General features: G+C 33.9%; 1 pseudogene; it reads right to left on the reverse strand.

The window, feature by feature from the left end:
• Positions 1–371: 371 nt before the first annotated feature.
• On the reverse strand, positions 372–3,732 carry LOC131758365 (glutathione peroxidase 2 pseudogene; annotated as a pseudogene).
• Positions 3,733–27,887: the final 24,155 nt, after the last annotated feature.

Raw genomic sequence — 27,887 nt, forward strand, 5'->3', positions numbered from 1 at the left:
ATGTAAAAGAATTCAGAGTAATGATAGTAAAGAGGATCCAAAATCTTGGAAATAGAATAGAGAAAATACAAGAAACGTTTAACAAGGGCTAAGAAGAAATAAAGGGCAAACAAACAATAATGAACAACACAATAAATGAAATTAAAAATTCTCTAGAAGGAATCAATAGCAGAATAACTGAGGCAGAAGAACAGATAAATGACCTGGAAGATAAAATAGTGGAAATAACTACTGCAGAGCAGAATAAAGAAAAAAGAATGAAAAGAATTTAGAACAGTCTCAGAGACCTCTGGGACATTAAATGCACCAACATTCAAAATATATTTTTTTTTTTTTTTTTTTTTTTTTTTTTTTTTTTCCGTTTCCACACCTGCCCTTTATTGGACTCAGCCAGCAGGCTGGCTCCGGACCCTCACACTTCTCAGACACCTCCCATACAGATTTAGGAAGGTGCCATCATTCTGTGAAGGCTCAGAGCCCACCCTTGGAGCCCCAGGTTGAATCACCAACCAGAAGTTTGGGGGGAAGGAAAGGAAACAGGCAGACCAGAAAGGCAAGGCTCTTCAATGAAGGGAACTGATCTGAAGGGAAAGCCTGGGCCCAGCAGAGTCTCCTGAGGGCACACTGAATGCTCAGGAAGGACACTCAGGGGCAGGAGGAAGTAGGAGATCTGCTGGTGTTTATATGGCAACTTTGAGGAGGCGCTTGATGTCGGGCTCGATGTTGATGGTCGGGAAGGTGCGGCTGTAGCGTCGGAAGGGCTCCCCCTCTGGCCCGATGAGGAACTTCTCAAAGTTCCAAGACACGTCTGAGCGGTGCACAGGGCTCCAAATGATGAACTTGGGATCGGTCATGAGGGAAAACGGGTCGTCGTAAGGGTAGGGGAGCTTATCCTTCAGGTAGGTGAAGACAGGATGCTCATTCTGACCATTCACATCACACTTTTGGATAAGGGTAAAGGTGGGCTGGAATCCACCCCCAGGGCGGACATGCTTGAGGCTATTCAGGATCTCCTCATTCTGACAGTTCTCCTGATGTCCAAATTGGTTGCAAGGGAAGCCAAGAACCACCAGGCGCCTGGGAAAGCGGCATTGCAGCTCGTTGAGTTGGGTGAAGTCCCGGGTGGTTGTGCCTCAGAGCGAGGCCACGTTCTCAATCAGCACTGCCCTGCCTCGGAATGTATTGAAATCTACCTTGTCCCCATCCACAGAAGAAGAAGAGAAAAAGAAAGAGACTGAGAAATTATTTGAAGAGATTACAGTTGAAAACTTCCCTTATATGGGAAAGGAAATAGTTAATCAAGTCCAGGAAGCACCGAGAGTCCCATACAGGATAAATCCAAGGAGAAACACGCCAAGACACATATTAATCAAACTATCAAAAATTAAATACAAAGAAAAAATGGTAAAAGCAGCAAAGGTAAAACAACATATAACATATAAGGGAATCCCCATAACATTAACAGCTGATCTTTCAGCAGAAACTCTGTAAGCAAGAAATGAGTAGCAGGACATATTTAAAGTAAGGAAAGGCAAAAACCTACAACCAAGATGACTCTACCCAGCAAGGATCTCATTCAGTTTTGATGGAGAAATAAAACCTTTACAGACAAGCAAAAGCTAAGAGAATTCAACACCACCAAACCAGCTCACAACAAATGCTAAAGGAACTTCTTTAGGCAGGAAACACAAGAGAAGGAAAAGACCTAAAATAACAAACCCCAAACAATTAAGAAGATGGTAATAGGAACATGCATATCGATAATTACCTTAAATGTAAATGGATTAAATGCTCCAACCAAAAGACATAGACTGGCTGAATGGATACAAAAACAAGACCTGTACGTATGTTGTCTATAAGACACACACTTCTGACCTAGGGAAACATACAGAGTGAAAGTGAGGGGATGGAAAAAGATATTCCATGCAAATGGAAATCAGAAGAAAGCTGCAGTAGCAATTCTCATATCAGACAAAATAGACTTTAAAATAATGACTATTACAAGAGACAGAGAAGGACACTACATAATGATTAAAGGATCAATCCAAGAAGAAGATATAACAATTGTAAATATTTATGAATCCAAAATAGGACCCCCTCAATACTTAAGGAAAATACTAACAGTCATAAAAGGGGAAATCAACAGTAACACAATCATAGTAGGGGACTTTAAAACCCCATTTTCAACAATGGACAGATCAATCAAAATGAAACCAAATAAGGAAACACAAGCTTTAAATGGTACATTAAACAAGATGGACTTAATTGATATTTATAGGACATTCCAGCCAAAAACAACAGAATACACTTTCTTCTCAAGTGCTCCTGGAACATTCTTCAGGATAGATCATATCTTGGGTCACAAACCAAGCCTTGGTAAATTTAAGAAAATTGATCGTATCAAGTATGTTTTCTGGCCACAACACTACGAGACTGTGTATCAATTACAGTAAAAAAAACTGTAAAAAATACAAACACATGGAGGCTAAACAATACACTACTTAATAACCAACAGACCACTGAACAAATCAAAGAGGAAATCAAAAAATACCTAGAAACAAATGACAATGAAAACACAACAACCCAAAACATATGGGATGCAACAAAAGCAGTTCTTAGAGGGAACTTTATAGCAATAAAATCCTACCATAAGAAACCTCTCAAATAAGCAACCTAACCTTACACCTAAAGCAATTAGAGAAAGAAGAACAAAACAACCCCAAAGTTAGCAGAAGGAAAGAAATCATAAAAATCAGATCAGAAATAAATGAAAAAGAAATGAAGGAAACAATAGCAAAGATCAATAAAACTAAAAGCTGGTTCTTTGAGAAGATAAACAAAATTGATAAATCATTAGCCAGACTCATCAAGAAAAAAAGAGAGAAGACTCAAATCAATAGAATTAGAAATGAAAAAGGAGAAGTAACAACTGACACTGCAGAAAGGATCACAAAGGATCATGAGAGATTACAACAAGCAACTATATGCCAATAAAATGGACAACCTGGAAGAAATGGACAAATTCTTAGAAAAGCACAACTTTCCAAGACTGAACCAGAAAGAAACAGAAAATATAAACAGACCAAACACAAGCACTGAAATTGAAACTATGATTAAAAATCTTCCAACAAACAAAAGCCCAGGACCAGATGGCTTCACAGGCAATCAAACATTTAGAGAACAGCTAACATCTATCCTTCTCAAACTCTTCCAAAATATAGCAGAGGGAGGAAAACTCCCAAACTCATTCTGCGAGGCCACCATCACCCTGATACCAAAACCAGACAAAGATGTCACAAAGAAAGAAAACTACAGGCCAATTACACTGATGAACATAGATGCAAAAATCCTCAACAAGATACTAGCAAACAGAATCCAACAGCACATTAAAAGGATCATACACCATGATCAAGTGGGGTTTATCCCAGGAATGCAAGGATTCTTCAATATACACAAATCAATCAATGTCATACACCATATTAACAAATTGAACAATAAAAACCATATGATTCTCTCAATAGATGCAGAAAAAGCTTTTGACAAAATTCAACACCCATTTATGATAAAAACCCTCCAGAAAATAGGCATAGAGGGAACTTTTCTCAACATAATAAAGGCCATATATGACAAACCCACAGCCAACATCATACTCAATGGTGAAAAACTGAAACCATTTCCACTAAGATCAGGAACAAGACGAAGCTGTCCGCTCTCACCACTATTATGCAACATTGCTTGGAAGTTTTAGCCACAGCAATCACAGAAGAAAAAGAAGTAAAAGGAATCCAAATCAGAGAAAAGTAGTAAAGCTGTCACTGTTTGCAGATAACATGATACAATACATAGAGAATCCTAAGATGCCACCAGAAAACTGCTAGAGTTAATCAATGAATTTGGTAAAGTAGCAGGATACAAAATTAATGCACAGATATCACTTGTATTCCTATACACTAATGATGAAAAATCTGAAAGACAAATTAAGGAAACACTCCCATTTACCAATGCAACAAAAAGAATAAAATGCCTAGGAATAAACCTACCTAAGGAGACAAAAGACGTGTATGGAGAAAACTATAAGTTACTGATGAAAAAAATTAAAAATGATACAAACAGATGGAGAGATATACCATGTTCTTGGATTGGAAGAATCAACATTGTGAAAATGACAATACTACCCCAAACAATCTGCAGATTCAATGCAATCCCTATCAAACTGCCACAGGCATTTTTCACAGAACTAGAACAAAAAAATTCACAATTTGTATGGAAACATAAAAGACCTCTAATAGCCAAAGCAATCTGGAGAAAGAAAAACAGAGCTGGAGGAATCACTCTCCTAGACTTCAGACTATACTACAGAGCTACAGTAATCTAGACAGTATGGTACTGGCACAAAAACAGAAATATAGATCAATGGAACAGGATAGAAAACCCAGAGATAAACCCCCCACACACACACGGTTACCTTATTTTTGATAAAGGAGGCAAGAATATACAATGGAGAAAAGTCAGCCTCTTCAGTAAGTGGTGCTGGGAAAACTGGACAACTACGTGTATAAGAATGAAATTAGAACACTCCCTAACACCATACATAAAAATAAACTCAAAATGGTTTAAAGACCTAAATATAAGGCCAGGCACTATCAAACTCTTAGAGGAAAACATAGGCAGAACACTCTATGATATAAATCACAGCAAGATCCTTTTTGACCCACCTCCTAGAGAAATGGAAATAAAATCAAAAATAAACAAATGGGACCTAATGAAACTTTAAAACTTTTGCACAGCAAAGGAAACCATAAACAAGATTAAAAGACAACCCTCAGAATGGGAGAAAATATTTGCAAATGAAACAACTGACAAAGGATTAATCTCCAAAATTTATAAGCAACTCATTCAGCTCAATATCAAAAAAAAAAAAAAAAGACCCAACCCCAAAATGGGCAGAAGACCTAAATAGACATTTCTCCAATGAAGATATACAGATTGCCAACAAACACATGAAAGGATGTTCAACATCACTAATCATTAGAGAAATGCAAATCAGAACTACAATGAGGTATCACCTCACCCTGAAAATGGCCATCATCAAAAAATCTACAAACAATAAATGCTCAAGAGGGTGTGGAGAAAACGGACCCCTTTGCACTGTTGGTGGGAATATAAGTTGATACAACCACTATGGAGAACAGTATGGAGGTTACTTAAAAAACTAAAAATAGAACTACCATATGACCCAGCATTCCCACTACTGGGCATATACCCTGAGAAAACCATAACTCAAAAAGAGTCATGTACCACAATGTTCATTGCAGCTCTATTTACAATAGCCAGGACATGGAAGCAACCTAGGTGTCCATCGACAGATGAATGAATAAAGAAGATGTGGCACATATATACGATGGAATATTACTCAGCCATAAAAAGGAATGAAAATGAGTTATTTGTAGTGAGGTGGATGGACCTAGAGTCTGTCATACAGAGTGAAGTACGTCAGAAAGAGAAAAACAAATACCATATGGTAACACATGTATATGGAATCTAAAAAAAAAAAAAAAAAGTTCTGAAGAACCTAGGGGAAGTATGGGAATAAAGACGCAGACCTACTAGAGAATGGACTTGAGGACACAGGGAAGGGTAAGGGTAAGCTGGGACGAAGTGAGAGAGTGGCATGGACATATATACACTACCAAATGTAAAATAGATAGCTAGTGGGAAGCAGCCACATACCACAGGGAGATCAGCTTGATGCTTTGTGACCACCTAGAGGGGTGGGAGGGAGACACAAGAGGGAGGAGATATGAGGATATAAGTATATGTATAGCTGATTCACTTTGTTATAAAGCCGAAACTAACACACCATTGTAAAGAAATTATACTCCAATAAGGATGTTAAAAATAATAATAATACCATTATCTCATCTTGAAACATCATTTTTTTTCTTATTTTTCCCTTTGTCTTTTCTCTATTTTTCCTTTCTTTTCTTTTCTTTTCTTTTATATGTCATTATTCTAAAAATGTTGCCTATGACCACTAACTTTGATTCACAGACAATTAATGCAATATGATTCCCAGTGTTTAAAAGGCTGCTCTACCTTTCATGCTCATTGGATATATTTATATACCCTATTCAACACTGAATAATGTCATACTTCTAATTGTCACAAAGTTAACATGAAAATGGGCTTAGAAATGTATAAATCTCTTATGACTTGTAAGGGTAAATATTTAAATATTTTAAATAAATTTTTAAAGGTTACTTTCCATTTACAGTTATTACAAAATATTGGCTCTATTCCCCATGTTGCAAACTATTGGGTGTAAGATAGGCTTGAGGGTAAATATTTTAATATATTTATTATTTATATATAAAGAATCAATCAGAAAATCCATATTACAGTATGTTCCAGAAGACAACTAACTACTCAAAATGTGGCAATTTTTTTTTAAATGTGGCAATTTTGAAAGAAAATATAAAAACTGTTTAAGATAAGTAAGATGGAAGAAAAATAGCAACAAAATATTTTATGAATAATTAGAATCTTGATTTGAATTTTTAAACTATAAAATATATTTTGGAACAAGAAAATAATTTTTAATTTAGGCCTAGAAATATTACATAATGGAATAAAATTATCATTCATTTTCTTTTGTGTGATAATAGCATGATAGCTAGGTAGAGAATATCCTTTTTAGTAGATACATTCTGAAGTATTTAGGGTTGAAGTGTCATGAGGTCTATAGCTTACTTCTTCACAGGAGAGAAAGAAAAGAGAGATTAATTCAATAAATAAGGTAAAATGTTAATCACTGTTAAATTTAGGTAGAGGATAGATGTGTTTATTTTCCTAATCTTATTCGTTCTTAATTTTCGTATGAAAAGTTCTGAAATGTATGTTTGCTATTAACTCAACAGTCATTCATTACAAAACATTGAAATACAGAAATACAGATAAGGAGAAGAAACATATCTATAATTCTATTACCTAGTCAGCAGTAATTACTATTTTACAGCCTGATATAAATTTTATCATTCTATAATATAATTTTATTCATACAAATACTATCCTTGTGCAATTTATTTACATGTGGCTTTGTAGCTTGCTTTTTAAACATAAAGTGCATTTTTAACAAATTTTGATTTTGTGATCATTATGAGCATTTTCATTTTGCATTCTTTATGAATATGCTCAAAGGGTATTAACACTGCTTGGAAATCGTACTGAAATTTCCCTAGTCCATTCACTTCCCCAGTCTCCTAGGTGAATACTGAGTGCCTTCTCTCTTAAAATATTCAACTACCCACCTCCACTTCTCTTCCCCAGTCTCCAAGGTGAATATTGAGTGCCTTCTCCTCTCTTAAAATCTTCAACTACCCACCTCCTCTTCTCATTCTTAAATGATGAAATTGGTTTCTATTTCATTCACTAAATTTAAGTGATCAGAACAGAACATCCAGTGCCGCAATCACACAGATGTACGTGTCCATGCATATCTGCCACATACATTAGTTTCTTTACTCTTACTCTGGATATACTGTCCACACCACTAGCTAAGACCAATATCTCCAATTTCGTACTAGACCATAAGACTTATCTCCTACTTGAGGATATTCTTTTCACAAATGTCTATTTTCTCTTCTACATTATCATCGCTTCCTCTTCCTGGAAATTTCCCATCAATGAACATATACGTTTTAAAAATTATCATGACAACATTTACCCGTCAGGCTGCCACCCAGTTTTCCCCCCTCCTTCTAGAGAAAAACTTCCATTCTCTTTTGAACACTCCATGTCATTTATTTGTTCTTTTAAAGGTTACCAATCACTTCCATGTGGAAGTCACCCATGTAAAAATAGATCTAAGTTCCAGTGGTGGGTACTGAGGACTCATCTCACTGGACTCCTCAGCAGCACTTGATAAGAGTAATTAATCTCTTGCTCTAGAAACATTCAACTGACATTCATAATCTCATATTTAAGCTTACTTTATTCCTCCTTCTCAATTTTATTTGATGTCTTGTCCTCTTTTCCATGGTCTATAAACATTGGCATACTCCGGGGCTCTACCCTTCCATTTCCCTTTGCTAGCTGCACTTACCCCTTTGGTGATCACAACCAGTAGATATCTTCCATCTGTTTACATCTTTCTTAATTTCTCTCAATAACATTATATACTATCCTATAAAGAAGTCCTATATAGCTTTTCTTAGATTTATTTCCAGACACCTTATAGTTTTCATGCTATTGTATTTTAAATTTTATATTGTGTTTGTTGCTCACATATGAAGGACAATTGTGAGGTTGCTTATGAAAAAATATTTCTAAATAAATGTTATGTAATTGGATTGAGTATTGTTCTGAATTAGATCAATGTTATATAAGTAAGATCATTCAATATATTTCTGAGCTTATTCTACATTCATCCTGAAGTTTTTCATCAAGGAGCAGTGTCTAAATTACCTTTTATTTAAATTTGTGAGGTGTGTATCCTTCTTATAAGTTACCTTCCACAATATTATACACATAGTGGACACTCAAATATGATTTGAGGTATGAATGAATAAGAAGAATGTAAATGAGCAGCCCTGAGGAGAGACATTTATTCAGGTCTCTATTACTAAATAAATTGAATTATTTAACAATTATTTGGGTTAATGTTTGCCAATGGACTGATGAGATTATATGATTGTCATAGTTTTATCCCATAAATACAACATTTCAGTGATGTAATTTCTTGTACATAGAAGTTTAATTAAATAGTTGTTGGATTAATAAAGGCAGAGAGAAATTATATATATAATGAGAAGAAAAAATAATTATGATGATCTCTACCTAATGAAAACATAGTAAGAAATAAAAATAAACAAAGTCTTCAGAATCCACCAAGTGGAAAAGAACAATAGAAAGTGGTTGGATCCTACGTCTGAAAGACAATAAGTAATCATTTAAGTAATTATTATCATTAAATGTAATACGCATCTTTTATATATCAGATAAGATGCTAGGACATTTACACCGCTGATCTATTTTAGCCCTCTAAATTCTATTTTGTTGAGGAGGTAGAAGTTAGAGATGTTAACGTGTCTGAGCTGAACAACCAGTAAGAGACTGCTTACAACATCTGTCTCTGCAGACAATAACTAGTTGTTCTCCAAGTGTTTGGATTAATTTTTTGAAATCCATTTACTTTTCTGAATTCTTTCAATGGTCAGATTCTAAGCTCAGATCAATTGATAAATGAATAATAAATCTAACCTGATTGACATGTGAATCCCTGAGCTTAGAGTCTGACTTATTAATGGTACTACTTATTCTCTGTACAGTGTAAGACTGTGGGGAATTCCCATTTCAGTTGTACCAAATTTTGATTTTTTTTAAAAAAGTTCAAGCTAAGACAGAAGCACTATAAACAGGTCAGGAAAGCATCCTGAGTTAGGCCACATTTATAAATATCTAAGAAAAATAATATCCAAATATTCTCAAATTGTTCTTCACACAATACAGAAAGTGTTCTTTAAAATCATGTACTTTCCATAAGGAATATAGCCCATACTGCTTAGCCAGTATTCACACATTGTCAGTTGAAAGACAGTTAATGTATGTGCAATTTTATTGGACAATGAGACAGCTGCATTGCTTTATAGTCAAAACGATGGAAAAACTTCACTCAGAAACGTAATCACAAAGCACAGCTTAGCAAAATTTAGAATTGCAAAATAATACACATTTCTGATCAGGTCTGGGTAAACCTTTCATTTCTGTTGCTGTCAACCTTCTGACAAGAACAGCTTCTCAGTTCTGTTTGAGAAAATAAAAGTACTTTCAAGTGAATGTATTTCTGACAAAGTAGACCTTAAATCATTTTTTGAATCTTGCTATTTGACCATTAATCCTATCTGTGGTTATATAATGCATATATATGTAAAAAATTACACATTGATATTTATAAAATAAATTTATTGAAGATGTATGTTTCTAGGTTTAACAAGCCCTAGTTTGTCTCAATTGTCAGTTTTATAGTCTACAATGCTTTAGAAAGTAAACATAGACTTACGGTCATTCAAAGGCAGGCTTTCTTACATTATTCAATACCAAATCCACGTTTCAATCACTTTCCATTGGGAAATCTGCAAGTTTTGCCCCCTTTTGCAATGCCTACCTACCCCCACTGTGGATCTATGTAGGTGTTGGCCAGCATTGCCCAAGGATCTCTGAGAAAGCTCTCTGCTTCATACATCAGTCATCTCTCCTGGTCATTACTCTCAGAACAAAGCCTCTCCTTCTGGTTGGGCAATTCTTGGAAGTAGAACAATTTTCGGAATTATAGAACAATAAATAAGGAGTATGTTTTTGCAGACATGAAGAATGTTACACCTGAATAAAAAGACATTAAAATAGATGCCTGAAATGCACCCAAACTCAGAATCTTAGAAAAAAAGTGAATTAAAGTTTGAAATATTCAACCGGTTTTCTCTGTAAACACAGCGTCTATAAACAAAATTAAAAAGTGATCCTCACGAAGGTATATTTCTTACTAATTTGACTGTATGAAGTAAAAGAAAATTATAATATAGTTTCATTGTTTCCATTTTATTCTTGAGGTATAAAGGTTCACATAAAATACGCAAAAGCTTTAAACCACGGATGGTAAACAATCAAAAATTTTCTTTTTCTCTTAATTAGTAAATGTACTAATACAGAGACGAAAAAAATGATAATATAAAGTAACATCTATGAACCCATTTTCCTTATTACTCCTTACTCCTATATATTTGTGTCATTCTGTACCCTGCTTCTTCAGCTGTGGTGAGTAAACCAAAGCTCTCCCTTTCACTTTCTTTTCCTGCTGTTTATATTTGTATTTCAAAGGAAAAGCAAGGAAGGAAGAGTGGAGAAGAAGTTTTGATTTAGTTATCTTACATGAAGGAACCAAGAATCATCTAAAACATTATAAGCAGTGAGATGAATAATCAATAAGAACATACTCCTTACCATATCAATAAATCTTGAACTCTTTTTCTATAATTATACTTATAGAAATATTTCAACTTTCCCATTTTTATCTATTTAAGAAAATATCTGCATTGGCAAAATCGTAATTATTTTTTGAATTTTATAAAAGTTCTGAAAACATTCTTCCCAAACGTCTCTATCCCAGTTACTAGAGTGTTCAAAATTTAGAATTTCCTGATCATCTTTATATTTTCTTGACCACTGAAAAACAAAACATCTCCATGTGTTTAATAATGTATTTAATGATTGAATTGATACTTTAAAAACGTGTTCTTTAATTTACGTTTGAAGAAGTGAAATTTTTTTTCACTTTTTAGAAAATTAGACTTTCTCCCTTTTCAGTCTGGAAAATTACATTCAACTGTGTTTTCTTTTTTCTTTTTTTTGTTTTAATTCTTAGAGCAATGTAACGTTTTACTCTTTTAGATTTAAAAGATATTTTTTATAAAAGTTTACTTAAGCTCCTAATTTCTAGCTTGAAAGAAGGGAGTTAGTGAAACAAGATACAGTTCTTCCTATTGCAGTTGTTCCCAAAGTTGTAACCAATATTCATCATCTCTTTCCTCCACCAGCCATTTCTGATCCCCCTCACTCTCGGCCAGCAATCCTGTAGTTCCCACCTTGTGGGGTAACTCAGTTAAATAATATGTACTGAAGATACTCTATGTCAACCTCGGATAGAGGCACTGAATGCGTATTGATAAGAAAAAGGATAGAATTCAGACAAAATCCTGACCCTATTGGACCCACAATTCTCATCCTACCTTTTCCTAATACTGATTTCTGACCTTAGAGAAATGGGGTTTTTATTTATTTATTGTTTTTGTACTGACATATTTTGACACTCAAAATTCTTCTAGAGTTTCCCATTCCTTTCCTGACTTAATTATTACTTAAATGCTACTTCTGGTGATGCCACCATTAGTTACTCTTGCTATCTTCTTGGATCTCTAGATTTTACCTCTTTGGATCATTTGGACTCAGTTAACTCTGTCTCCCAAAATAAAATATATTAACAATTGTAGTCTCTAGATTGTGGACACTTAAGTGATTATTTTTCTACAGTTATTTTATAGTAAAATGTATATTGTAGTTAATAAATAGCAAATGTTAAAAAATGCTAAACCAAATTGCTGAGAGAAAAAAGCTAGAGAGAATAAAAATCTAGAATAAAGGAATAACTGATGGAACAATATCTTTGTGGAGCCAGGAGGATGTGATCTTGACAAAGGTGCAGAGACTTGTCTAAAACAGAGGAAATGCCTCTTACTTTAGTACAGAGAATAAGAAGGCAAGAATAGTTGTGGAGGCAGATTTTGTATATTTGGAGTTTAGGAGGTTCTGTCCAGTGGTCTCTGAGATATAGGAATTGAGTGCATCTGCTGTGAACTAGGTGATTTGATGAAAATGGAGAAAAGTACTGAAAACAATTGGTAAAGAAATGGGAAAGAGTGCTGACCAGAAAGAATGCAAGGTGGAATTTAGGGTCTTGTTGAGATTGAGTTGCTAGACTTTGCAGTGGCACCAAATAATGAGGCTCTCTGATGTTTAATGTCAGTCTTGGCTGCACTTAGCGGGTTGCTGATAGTTCCTCTATAAAAAGGTGTTCCAAGAAACATTTAGAAAGAGGAAGGAAATATCTAGCTGTAACTTGGCAGATGTTTGTGACTGTTTATTACTGAGAACAATATTTAACTTTGTTTCCTAGAAAACAAAGCAAAATTTAAGCTAATCTGTTATATAATATCAATACTTAAATAAACAGTATATAGGTCTCTCTGGAGGCAAAGTTTCCTGTGAGAAAAATTCATGAATAATCTTTTATCATGGTTTATCAGACAGACACATACACAGAATATTAACCAAAATAATGAAGTTTTTTACATGATATTTTGACCATCAAGAAGTAGTCTACATTTGGATATTTCTTTCATTATAACATAAAACTCTTAAATATGCTTCAGTTAGAGTGTTGAATTTTAAGTCCCAACTACTGCATTTCATTTCTGCTCCGGTCTTAGAAAGAAACATATGCAGGAAAATAAATCTCCAATATAGGCAAATCAATAATCAGACAAGGCTCTCACAGAAACTACCCTATTCCCAGCCCTCCATGGCTGAATCCAGTACATGGATCTACCAGATATGTTTGCTCTTACCTCTGAAGAGTGGTACCCAGATTGGTATTATAATATGGAAACAAAAAATGAGAGAACGTCCTCTGAACATGATCTAAATTGGTTTAAAAAAAGGATAGGTAGACCTTGGTTCTTAACTTTGAAACAGCGATGCCACCCATTAATAAATAAAACCTGGGCTTATAAGCATCTTAGAAACCTTCCAATTAGAAAATCTAGAGCAGCTGGTGATGGATGATTGGCCACAGATGAAGGCAGAAGCAAGCGGATGAGGACAAAGAGAGAAGGAATAAATTTCCCCTCCTGTGGTTCAAGAGGAAATTTTTTTTAAAAAAGAAAGACCATAAATGTGACCCTCCTCCTCAACCTTTATTAAATGAGAGAACAAAGACTTTGAATATTAACAAGACTCACAGCTGATTTTTAAGCAAACTAACACTTAAAAACCAGAGATCTGGAAGAATAGCTAATTAGCAATACCTCCGGACTTTCTTTCAAATAATAATGATCTCAGTGAAAAATTTGGCGTAAACTGAAAAGAAACCAGTTTATTGTCACATTATCACATGAGTGCCTTGTATCCTGATAAATATTTTGTGTTATTGACTGAAGTTAAGTTCTTATTCTTCAGTATAAAGATGCACAACATTCTGCTGTGAAAAGTTGGGAGCCTGAAAAAAGGCTTATTCTGACAGAAAAGCATCTATTCTTACATAAAATGGAACTCAGTGGTGATTTAAAATATATTAACTGCAAAAATATGAATGATATAAATAATTCATATCCAACAAGTCTGATTTAACTGCATTGTTATTCTAAAACTGATAAAAACAAATACAACACAATTTGTTATAAATTTGCAATTATATAGACCAAATCCCCTTTACATCAAAAATCTTAGTCATACATAAAATACCAAAAATGTATATCTCTTTTGAAATTATGATTTAAATTACAGAGACACGTTTATTTTTCAGGAAACAGAGTGATTTCCATGTTTTCATTCTCTTAAATTAACTTTTTATAGTTTTATAAGAATTTCAGCTCTTTGTCTAAAATTGTTTTCTTTATGTGTGAGTCACTCTATCTGACTATGTATTTAAAAATTTTAGACTTATTAGGATATGGACTTCCTGGAATTCCTATGGTTTTCGCCAACCATATTTTGGAATACTTTTTTCTTCTGAAATCCCAATGCATCTTTCGTAAGGGTGCATTAGCTGTATCAGAAGTGAGAGTAAACTTATATTATGGACAGAAGATTAAAATATCAACTAACTGATAATTAGGAATGAATATACTGTGCTTTTAAGATACTTAGGAACTGTATTAGTTTGCTATAACAAGTTACCACAAACTGGTGACTTACAACAGCAGAAATTTATTTTTCTCACAATTCTGGAGGCCAGAAATCTGAAATCAAAGTGTTAGCAGGACTGTGCTCCCTCATAAGACTCTGGAAAATTGATTTGGACATAAATAGATACATGTTCCTTAATACATTTGTCTTATCTACACAGTAACACAGATGTCCAAAAACATAGGTTGCATGTATTAAAAATGCTTTTGTGGTGACTTACTTTCTTAATTTAATAAATATACATATTTTCAGGTCAACTTGAGAGTTATATTTAGGATTTCCAGTTCTGTGGTTGAAGTTCTTTCTCCAATTTGTACTTAACATAGTAATTTATTTATATGGTTGATTCTGAAAAGTATGCTGAATATGTTTGCATAGCATTAGGAATTAATTTTGTGTCATACTTTTTATCATGTCTATAACTATTAAAATTATATACCAATAATATTTAATATTTATGGAGCATGCACTATGTGCCAGATATTTTTTAAGTGCTTTAAATTATATTATTTAATTTTTATACCAACTCTATGTGGTAGATATTACTATTCTGTCCATTTATAGATGAAAGTAAGAGAGAGGGAAATAATTACCAAAAGTCAACTGTCTTGAAGAAGATAGAGTTGTGATTTGACTTCAAGTGAGGGCAAATCTAGAGCCCCTGCAATTTTACATCACGTGTCAAATTTGGCTGTGTGGTTTTACAAGAGAAAAAAATCCTTAGTTCACATTACATTCATCTGGTAGATCAAGCATTGACAAGTTATGGCCCTCAAACCAAATTCTACATACCACTGTTTTTGTAAATAACAGCAAAACCCATTTGTTTGTATATCGTCTAGAGCTGCTTTCTTGCTAAGACATTGTGGCCAGTAGCACCTAAAATATTTACTAAATAGCCCTTTTTTGAAAAAGTTTACTGACCACTGGTCTAGATTATCATTATTATAATATAGTACACTTGACTTTCATATTATGAAACTTTTTTCAAATCAGTCAAAAATAGTGAATATTTACAACATGTTATCATTGATGCTTCATTATATTTTCAGATATTGTAGACTCATACTGTTATAAAACCTCTTAACTCAGGGTTCATGGTAGTGAAATTGAATTTGTAACAAAAATGTCCCAGCAAACTAAAGTCCAGGAACATAGGGCTTCACAGTGGAATTCTACCAAACATAAAGAAGAGCTTATTAAAGATTAATATAAATAATCTGTTACTTTTCTATACACTAATAATTCACTATCAGAAAGAGAAAACAAGAAAACAACTGTTTAAAATTGCATCAAAAAGAATTAAATGCCTAGGAATAATCTTAACCAAAGAGTAAAATACCTATAGTCTGAAAAATATAAAACATTGAAGAAGGAATTTGAAAATAATACAAAGAAATAGAAATATATCCCATGTTCCTGGATTGGAAAAACTAATATTGTTAAAAGGTCCATACTACTCAAAGCTTCAGATTTAATGCAATTCCATGCAAAATACCCAGGAGATTTTTCACAGAACTAGTAGAATAATCCTAAAATTTATATGGAACCACAAAAGACCCTAAATTTCCAAAGCAATCTTGAGAATAAAGAACAAACCTTGAAGTATCACACTCCCTGGCCTCAGACTATACTATGAAGCTACAGTAATGAAAGCAGCATGGTGCTGCCAAAAAAAAAAAAAAAAAAAAAAAGACACATAGATCAGTGGAACGGAGTAGAGAGCTCAGAAATAAACCCACACACCTATGGTAAATTAATCTACAACAAAGGAGGAAAGAATATACAATGGAGAAAAGACAGTCTGTTCAATAAGTTATGCTGAGAAAACTGAACAGCTACATGTAAAAGGATGAGATTAGAACATTTCCTCACACCATATACAAAAATAAACACAAAGATGGATTAAAGACCTAAATGTAAGACCTGAATACATAAAACTCCTAGTGGAAAACACTCTTTGACATAAATTGTAGAAATATTTTTTTGGATCTCTCTTCTATGGCACAAGAAATAAAAGCAAGAATAAACAAATGTAACCTAATTAAAATATTTTGCACATCAAAGGTAACCATTGACAAAACAAAAAGACAACCTACTGAATGGGAGAAAATATTTGTAAATGATATGACTAATACCCTCATCCAAAATATATAAATAGCTCATACTATTCAATATCAAAAAAACAAACAACCTGATTAAAAAATGGGCAGAAGAACTGAATAGACATTTTTCCAAGAGAAGACATACAGATAGCCAACAGGCACATGAGAAGATGCACAACATTGCTAATCATCAGAAAAATGCTAATCAAAATCACAATGAGATATCACGTCATACCTGTCAGTATGGCTATCATCAAAAAGATCCCAAATAACAAATGTTGATAAGGATGTGGAGAAAAGGGTACCCTTGTACACTGTTGGTAGGAATGTCAATTCCCAGCTAGTATGGAGGATCCTCAAAAAATTAAAAACAGAACTACCATATGATCCAGCAATTCTACACCTGGGTATATACCCAAAGAAAACAAAAACACAATTTGGAAAGATATATGCACCCCAATGTTCATAGAAATATTATTTACAATAGCCAAGATGTGAAAGCAACCAAGCATCCATCAACAGCAGGATGCATAAAAAAGAAGTGGTATATACATACAATGGGATACTAATCAGTCATTAAAAATAATGAAATTCTGCTGCTTTCAACAACATGAATGGGTCTAAAGAATATTATGTTTAATGAAATAAGTATGACAAAGAAAGACAAATAATCTATGTTATCACTTTTATGTGGAATTTAAAAATAAAACAAATGAATGTATATAACAAAATAGAATATTGAGAACAAATTAGTTGTTACCAGTGGGGAGAGTGAAGGGGAGAGGGGCACAATAGGGGTATGGGATTGAGAGAGATACAGACTACTATGTATAAAATAGATAAGTAGCAAGCATATATTGTACAGTACAGGGAAATATAGCTATTGTTTTGTAAAACTTTAAATGGAGTATAATCTATAAAAATATTGAATCAGTATGTTATATACCTGAAACTAACATACTATTGTAAATCAACTATATGTCAACAAAAATTTATTACAATATTTACTGAAATATTTAATATTATATAATTTATTACATATTTATGCTCTAATTAAAGGTCTGTAATGAGGAAATATTTTATTTATAATTAACTGTGAATTATGTAGGAAACAACTTTAATGTATGATCAAGTGTTAATAATAATTTATATCACATAATTCTGTGCCTGGTACCCCAAGGAAATCAATCCATTGATTTTCTCAACATAGCTACTCTGATTTTCCCTTTCGAATTAGTGAGGTGTCAGATAATTTCTTTCACCTTCCCAAATCCCATAGAGTCATCAAGTCTTTGTCTGTTCTGTGTTGGCCAGGACTTTGCAGTGTATCTTCTTTCCAAACTCTTGAATTTCCACATCATTTCTTATATATTTTAATATTTTCTTACGTACTCTTCAAAATTTTTCCTGATAACGTTAATAAGTTATATTTCTACATAAATTTTTAAATGTTTTTTCAAGTTATAAAAAATTAAAAAGCAAATTATTGTGATAAAATATTTATTTTGAGTATTTAATACAAAATGAACTGATGTATAATATATTAAATATTTTATTATTTCATTCTTGCCATCCAAAACCAGTATATTACTTTCAAATCTCTCCCACTATACATACATATATACAACATATAATATATAATATAAATTTAATAAAAATGGTTAGAACCAATGTATATATATCGTTATTATATATGTAATATATACTATATATATAATATATATTATATATATACACACACATGCACACAGACAACCAGATAGAAAACAGAAAAAAGAGAAATTGCTTCCTTTTCCCAGTATTAGTACTCTTTATCTCCTTCTCATATATTATTACACTGCCACTAGAAAATATCGATTAGCAAAAGGGGCTAAACAATAGTCTCTCTCCTTAGACTAACTTAAAACAAAGTAGAATTTTTTAAGCATAAATAGTAAAGTTGAAGACATAGAAACTATCCAATATGAAGATGGATGTTAAAAAAAATCAAGGAAAAGGATGGATGAAAAGAGCATCAGTGAATCATAAGATAACTTCAAAGAGGCTTATATATGTATAATTGAAGTCCTTGAAGGAGGGATGGAGTGTCAAAAAAACTATTTGAAAAAACGATAGCAAAAATAATTCCAAATTAGATGAAAACTATAAATGCACAGATTCAAGAAACTCATCAAAATAATTGCAAGAACCATGAAGATAACTGCATCAAGACACATAATAATCAAACTGCTCTAAAATCCTGATAAAAACCCTTAAAAGCAGCCAGAGTAGAAAGACACATTATATAAATGGATACAAAGATGAGAATGACAGTAGAATTCTTCTTTAATGTAATGAATGTAATAAGGGAGTGGGGCAAAATGTTGAAAAGTAACACCCACCAGTACAGAATTCTATACTCAGTGAAAGTATCTTTCAACAACAAAGGTAAGGTGAAGACTTAGGGGCTAGAAAGTGAAAAGAACATATCTCCAGCAGACTATCACTACAAGGAATATTGAAGGAAATCCTACAGGCAGAAGAAAGTGATGTCAGGTAGAAATATGGGTCAAACAAAAGAATGAAGAACATTAAAGTTTTATTGAAACACACACACAGTATACAAGCAGCAAAGAGAATGAAAAAGCATCCACCAAAGATGACATTTCAACAAATTCCTTATTGAAGGAATATTAATAGAAAGTTCTAATAAAGGCACATCATGGGAGAAATGCTGACCTAGAATATGTGCAGAGAGAGGGGAGCTGTGGTCACGAGCAGCCCTGTGTATCTGGCAGAACAGAAGAGAGGCTCAAGTGTCCAAAAGAACTGGTTGATTTTAAGACTTGGAAAGGTATTTAGAACTCAAAATAGTTATTCCAAAAAGTTCTGTGTATGAAACAGGAAATTCCTCTATAAATTCACAGAAGTAATAAGTCACAGAAGAGCCATAACTTACCAACATAATTAGAGAGGAGGTTATTTTTACTCACATATAGAAAAATATGGAAGTAGGCCTTTCAGAATGGTCCAGCATGTTATTAAAAACTCTGAACCCTATCCTTTCTCTAGAATACTTATCATTTGACTTATTTTTCCCCTGTGGCCTCATGGTGGCAATGCAGCTCCAGGAACGACATTCCTAGTTCAGGCAGAAAGAAAGGATGACAAAAAAGGTGACTGGTTTATTTTAATCATGGAGAAAGAGCTTCTACAGAGACTTCTTCCTACATCACATGGCAAGAATGTATATGTGGCTACTTCTAGCTGAAAGGGAGGCTTGAAAATCAAATATTTCAGTCTTCTAGAAGCCTTATAAGAGAAAGGCAAAGGAGAAGGGTCTTTAGAATGACTCCATGTGACTTTATAAGAGCCCAGATAATAAAACAATAACCCTGAAACAAGCCAAAAATATAAGAAGGCTAGAGAGGAAATTGATCATTCAAATGGAATAGAGTGTTCACTAAAAAAAATTACTTCACAATATTCTAATAGGCATTCCACAATCTTGCAATAAATTGCAAAACATATCAAAAAATTTATAAATTTTTATTTTGTAAAATAATAACAATAAACTTTGTAAGAGTTTTTAAAATCCGTAAAATTATCATTTTCTGCAAAAAGCAGTATGTGGGAAATCATCATTTTCTGTAAGAAGCAACCTGTAAGGACATACTAAAGAGTAAAATTATGAATGGTTTTTAGTCTAATAGCTCCAGATCTCTGTTATTTGAGAAAAAGTAATCCCTCTCTCTCACTCTCTCTCTCTCACTCTTTCTCTCTTCCTCTCACACAAACACACACGCACACACATAGCATCACTCAATGCCACAAAATAAAAATATTTCACTAAGAATGAGGGATATTTTTCACTACTACAGATCTATGTCTTCCATTCCTCACATGAAACAACTGCCAATTGCTGGTCTGGTAGGAACAGTCTTATTCAAAAATTATTAATAAACCAAAAAGAACTATTCAGAAATTATTAATAAACCAAATGGAACCAGCACAGAATCAAGTAAATGGTAGTACATGATTTTAAAAGAAAAGATAAAGGAACAATGCAGTCAAATTGATGGTGAAGAGCACTTCACAAGAATATAGCAGTAAAGCAACTAAAAGTCAAGATACAAAATATACTGCTTTAAAATTGAGGGATTTGAATATAGAATTCAAGGCTTGGATATAAAAATTCAGGGAAGATATAATGGGTGAATAGATGAGACAAAATATTAGATGATAAAACTCAGAAAAGAAATTAAAGAGAAAAAAATGAGCACAGAAACAGCAAACTTTTTAGAGATAGTAATTTTAAAAATGTAGAATGGGTATTGAAAAGGGAAAAAAAATGAAATATAAAATAACTTGTGAAAAAGAATATGGAAAAAATAACAGCTATAGAGGACAAATAAGGGAGAATATATACTTACAGTGAATACTCTTTAAGAGGAAAATAAAAGCATTTGAAAAAATTTCAAACAGATGTTTGAGGGTTAATTAATATACTGAAAGAGTTCATATTGTACTGTAAGATAGATGGATCTGTTAGCATTGAGACAGGTCTTAAGAAATGTTCTGGGGTTTAGAGATGATCAAAAATTCCTTGACGTATTCAAGCAGAAAGACTAAAGCATCCATAAACAGTGCTGTATTCCACTACTGTACCCTGAGACAGCCGCATTGTGCTTGGGCAATTGCCCTTTCTGATTGATTGGTGCCTGTGCCATTTCAATTACCCAATACTTGAATATCACCTCTGTGCACAAAGAGGGAAGAACACTAAGAGTAGAATTCTCTAATGCAATATCAGATGCTTCAAGACAATAGAGCAATACAATCAAAGTTTAAAGGGAATTTAAAAGAGAAAAAATAATAATCTAAGAAAAATGGAAGGCAGGGTTAAATGATTAAGTCAGGAAATAATGAATAGGAAAACAGAAAGACAGTAACACTCCCAAATAAGCTCAAGAATTCGGTCTTTGAATTTTCTAACACAGAGAATTCATGTAAGAAGAAAAAGAGAAGAACATACAAATTTGTAAACTAATAAATGAAATTTGGGGAACAACAACATTCAGTGAAAATTTAAAAACAGTCCTCAGAGATATCTCTGCATAGTGCTGTATAAAAACATTTAATAATAATTGTGGGTTCGTGAGGCTATATATACTAAAAATATTGACCAAAGAAGAGTAGAAAGACCTAAATGGATTTTTTAGTCATAGAAGAAACAGAAAAAATTTTTTTCAAGTTTCCTTTCTTTGAAAGCATGAATTCTACAATTTCACATTTAACTTCTATCAAAACTATAAATAACTCATTACTCCAGTGCTATTTCAAATATGCCAGATCATAGAGAAGAAAAAGTACAATAAAAAGTCTTTGAAATTCATTTCAAGTCTCCATCAAAATGTTGACCATAGAATTGGGATACTATTTCACGGTCACCGAAAACTGCAAACTTCTCCATATTTGAGGATCACAGTGATGATTCAGTATGAATAACTGTCAATAAAATGTGCAATAGTAATAAAGAGGGGGAAATTATGACCACCCATCCATTTAGGCTGAAACAGTCTTAGATAAAATCATCATCTATTTTTGTTAAAAATCAAATTGATGTTAGACTCACTTTTCTCTCACAACCTACAGTTCAATCTATCCACAAATCCTGTCAGCTGTCAAAATACAACTAGACTTGAACATTTCTTATCACATATCCTGCTTTTACCATAGTCCAATCTATATAACATCTTTCCTGGTTATTGCAAGAAGCTCCTACTTACTGGTTTCCTTATTTCAAATTATGTGATCCTGGAGTCTACTGTCAAAACTGCAGCCAGAGCAGACTCACTCCTCTGCTTACATTTTCCAGTGATTTTACATCTCATTCTGACTTTCCAACCTCCAAAATCTTTACCATGAGTCAAAGCCTTAAATGACTCTCTTGCCTCTGACTCTCTGACCTTACCTCACACTATTAGCCCCTTGCCTCCTGTGCCTCAGCTTCCTTGGCCAGCCAGCTTTAATCTCACACACCAAGAAAGCTGTGTGTCAGGGATTTGGCTCTTGAATCGCCCCACCTGGAGTCCTTCTCCCTGTATCCACATGTGTGGCAGATATTGTTAGATGATCAGTACATGTCATATTTTCTGTATTTCAATTCTTCCTTCTTGGAAGAGAAGAACTGCATTTTGGATTAACACAGCAATGTGCCCACCTCAAGAAACACTTCCTAGACCCTCATAAAGAGAATGGTGACTAAGTGACACAGATCTGACGAGTGATATAAGCAGAAACCATTGGAAGCTGACTCATTCCCAAAAGCCCATAAAGGTTAATTGGGGGTAGGGTGGTAGACTAATCTGACATGCACTATCGTTGATTGTTCTTCCCTATTTGCACTTGGACTATTACTATGATACCTAGAAAACAAATGACTTTTTAGGATCATAAGGACAAGAGTCAAGGCTTGGATATAAAGCCTTGACTCTTGTCCTTATGATATAAAATGCTGACACTATTGAAGCATTCCCTGAACAAGCCCTGGGTTTTCTCTTGTGTTCTTTAGGGAGCGTAAACCATTCCAGACTGGGTTCTCTAATGTGCAACTGAACCAATCCTAAATAGATATGATGTGTAAAGCATTTGGGACAGTCACTACTATCTAACACTCTCTTAAAAATGTTAACTCTTAACAAGTTTGAAAATGTCCATACAGATGAACTTGTGGGTCCTTTCTCAGTCACTTGGCTGGATAAAATGACCGGAGGTATTTGTATGAAACTATATGGTGTTATGTTTTCCAAACACTAAAGCTGGTAAAACAAATTAGTAAAGAAATAATTGCTAATAATATTTACATGTAATAGTTATACAGTTAAATAATGGCAGCACAATTAAAATCCATACAGCATTAATATCAAGAATTCTAATGATCCATATTAGAATTTTTTTTTTACCCAGACATAGAGGGTATACCTTTTTTTTTTTACTCTATGTAGTGTTTAGTTTATATGATTTTTGATCTGCCACTTCTTAAATGTGTATTTTCTATTCTGTATACACAGGCACGTAGATCCAGCAATGAGTTAATCTCGAGGATGCTAACTGGTAGCATCTTTGATGAACTGCTTGGTGCAGCTTCCCTAGTGGGCTTTCCTTATAATGAGTAGTCAACTCACTTCTGGCACGACTGATCCATGTATTTCAACTATCATCATGATTGATACCAATTACCACAGTAAAGACAGTCTGTGTTGAGCTGAATTAATCATTATGACAGCAAGACCCTTGTCCTCTGTCCATTTTCTGTCAGTACATTAACCCAACTTTTTCTTTTCCAAGCAGTTCAGAGTTGTGTTACTATCTCATGGAACAAGAGGCATCCTTTTAAAGACAATTTCCATCAGTGACAAAAGGGAACATTAGAAAGTTATTTTCAGATACTGGAATTAAGGGAATCCCTATTAAATATCATTGATATTTATTTGACTTTGGAAATGAGGTTATCAAACTGATAACTAATTACATGTGTAAAAAGTGCTGACAATGCTACACCAGCATTATTATGTACTGTTTTCTTCTGATAATGATTTTTCTTGTCCTTCTAAGAAAAACTCATAAAGACGTTATGCTCTTTGTTACTTTACAAATGGATAAAAAATATAGAGAGCTCTGAATTACTCGGTAGCTTCATGAAGCACAGCACAGAGATGGGGTTATCTTTGTCATTCAGGCAGTTAAGAGTGTAATCAAGCAGGTCCAGAGCCACAGATTTCTGCCTAATTTTACCACTAATCCTTTTTCAGTAATCTCCTGACTAATTCCCTTTATTTAAATTGCTCTAAGAATTCAGACACATAATGCCTTTTGGCCTGAAGACACATATGCCTGACACTAGAAAGAATGAAATTGCAATCTCTAATTTGCTTTTCTTTACCTTAAACTGCATTTCTTATGTCTGCAATAGGCAATATAGGTGATAAAGTAACAAAGGATTAGATTACATAATAAACAGCAAATTCTCAGCCAGTTAATTATTATTTAATAGTAAAATTTATGAGCAGGGTTATAAACACAAATTGCCTTTTGTTGCTGAAGTAGATGTGACCTTGAATAGAGACCTTGTATACAGGATAGGCCAAGAGTTCAGATTTTTATAAAGGGTTTTATTTTATACAATTAATTTAGAGCCTCAATTGTATAGAGATGAGATGTTTACTCCACTAGAAGAAAGAAAATGATAACTACATTGGTTTTCTAATTTAAAAATGTATTTGTCACTTCAAAAGACAGTGCATACATATGTGTGTATTTTTAAAGAAGGCAATAAAAGGGTTTTCTTTTGTACATTGCTTTTTGATGTGTTAGTGCTGTGCAAAAACTTGAATATTAGCTATTTTTATCTATTCTAATGATAACAAAAATTAAACTAATGGAACATATGGGGAACGTAAGATTTACCTGTAGAATTATATTTTTCTGTGATTCCATTAGTTCAATTCCAGATCCTACAGAAGGGTCTAATGCCCTGCATTAGGCAAAGTAGGAGAGTCACATGCCTCTAGTAAATTAATGTTTTCCCTTTTAAATAGTCTTTTTAATAATTCAGCATGTACATGAATGCACACCGTCACTGTTTTGGTGGTGAAAGGGGAAATGCAGGGAGAGCACCCCTTCTTCAGGGGTGTTTGGGTCCTGGTGTGGGTGCTCGTGTGACCCAGGGGTTGTGATCTGAGCTACCTGCTCTTTCAAGGGCACAGACAGACCTGGGGTATTTGGAAGGCATGTTTTAGAAGATGAAAGAAGTCACTTTAAGGAAAACAGCTGACAGTATTCGTTGCCAGTGATAAAATGTGAGACATTAAAGAGTGAAATATAGAAGATGTGCATGACTCAGTGAACTGTCATTTTCCAAATCACCAATGATGCTGATACAAAATCATTTGTGGGTGAAGATCCATTCAAAGAGCAAGATGGACTGTGGACTTTAGTATGATCCAGTACATGTTCATCGTCATGGGTTCAGATTCCACTTCGCAGATGGTCCTAAAGAAACCACTACTTGGGCTTCCCTGGTGGCGCAGTGGTTGAGAGTCCACCTGCCGATGCAGGGGACACGGGTTCGTGCCCCGGTCCGGGAAGATCCCACATGCCGCGGAGCGGCTGGTCCCGTGAGCCGTGGCCGCTGAGCCTGCGTGTCCGGAGCCTGTGCTCCGCAACGGGAGAGGCCACAACAGTGAGAGGCCCGCGTACCACAAAAAAAAAAAAAAAAAAAAAAAAAAAAGAAAGAAAGAAACCACTACTTGTTGAAACTTGGTATCGTATTGGGTTGGGCAAAAAGTTCGTTTGTATTTTTCTGTAAGATGTTATAGACAAACCCAAATGAGCATTTTGGCCAACCCAATGTCAAAGGAGACTAGTCACGATGATCTAAAATGACTATTTAAAATACTTCTCTCTTTTCTAATGATGTATATGTGTGTGAGGCAGGATTGTCCTCATATCAGCTGAAGCCTCATATTCCACAGATGAATGCAAAGAAGACAGGAGAGTGCAGCTGGCATCCTTTAAACCAGATACTAAAGAAATTTGCCAAAATGTGCAACAAGGCTCCTCTTCTTGTTAAGTTTTTTTGGGAAAAGTCATTTTTCATGTCAGATATTTATGTTCTAATGTAATGGGTTTGTTATTACTTTTGAATGAATAAATATATATTTAAAAATTCAGCACGTATGAAAGTATTTCCACAGAGTTCAATGGAATAATTCAATAATTCAATGGAATATACCTAGAGTTGAAATACTCTTCTCTCTGTTCATGAATGAAAATGGAAATCAATTTTTCTGAGGTGAGATTATTCCCATAATGTGTATTAGCTTTTGTGAAATGGTAGAGTGTTTTGTCTATGATAGTATGGCTGTTCTTAATTCTGAGTTAAATGCTTCTGAGTTACATAGAAATGAGGCTCTTTGTCATTGGGTCCTAGCTGGTTGATTGATTAAATTGCATTGAATTTTGACGGTTAATATAATGTATTTAGTCAAACTGGATTCGCTGATATAAACACTTCGTGAACCTCCATCCCTGTGTGTTCATTTTGGGTGTGTGTGAGAGAATGATTTTTTTATCCCCTCAGAAGAGAGTTTGAGCACTGCTTTTTAAGTTTATTAATAGCTTACACATGACAGCATTATTATGCACATATTATATGTGCAGCCTTATTTATTTCCCAATAATCAGAGTGACAACCCTACATATCCATGCTATTCCTTTCAGTCAAATTAGGGCACAGATCAAACTCAATGACATACCCCTCTCCTCCAGGGGATCTTGTCCCTGAGTGGATGATTAAGAAACATCCAAAGAATGTGGAGAGGAGGTTCAAAAAGTGGATGCAGTAAACATATTAGAGTACAAAGTAAATAGCTTGCAATTGCAAATTAATCAGGCAGAATGAAGAGTGGAACAAAAAGGAGTCAAGGAAATCTTTTTAAAAGTTGTACTTATGGTAGCAGTTATTGTTAATTGTATTTTCAAATGTATTAAAGTATATTTTACCTAAATTCAAGGGATAATGCAATGCATGATCATTTTCTTTTGTTCACAAACAGGTTAATTCTATTTGTTAAAACCTCTATTACCCAACATTTAATGCATTGCTCCATTTTACTGAGAAGTTTTGATTAAAAAATAATTCTAAAAATGTATTTTAAGGTCTTAGTTTCACTAAGTCTTCCCACTCTCTAATAGAACCTGATCAAGAGAATTAAATTATACCTTCAAGTTTTAGTGATGTAAATCCAGCTTCAAAGGAATCTAACCAATTCTGACTCTACCATTCAAATCAATTAGAATGTGTTTAGTAATTGCAAGATATTGGGCAGTTTACTAAACTGGAAAAGACAGGAGTAGTTATTACTGTGTAGAAATGAAACTTGCTTTGACTGATTCTATTACCTATTCAGGACATGTTATCCAAATTAGCAACCAAAATAATTAAATACAAGGTAATACACTATTGAACAAAATGTCTCTGATTTGACAATGGGAATAATAAGTTGCATGACCAAAAACTTGTGCCTGACAATAGATTTACAGTGTATAAAGCAGGAAAATTGAGACTGTCATGGTAGCTACAATGACTTCTGACAGTAAGTTGCAGGAGTTAGTGAAGATTTCACAGGTTAAGGATACACTCTCTGATAAGACTGCCTTCACTTCAGAAACCAGCTGCTAGCCTAGGGGATCCTAGGCTATCTGTACTTCTGAGCAATTGGCTAC

The sequence above is a fragment of the Kogia breviceps genome, chromosome 6 (genome assembly GCF_026419965.1).
Source record: "Kogia breviceps isolate mKogBre1 chromosome 6, mKogBre1 haplotype 1, whole genome shotgun sequence".
In the NCBI taxonomy this organism is placed as follows: domain Eukaryota; kingdom Metazoa; phylum Chordata; class Mammalia; order Artiodactyla; family Physeteridae; genus Kogia; species Kogia breviceps.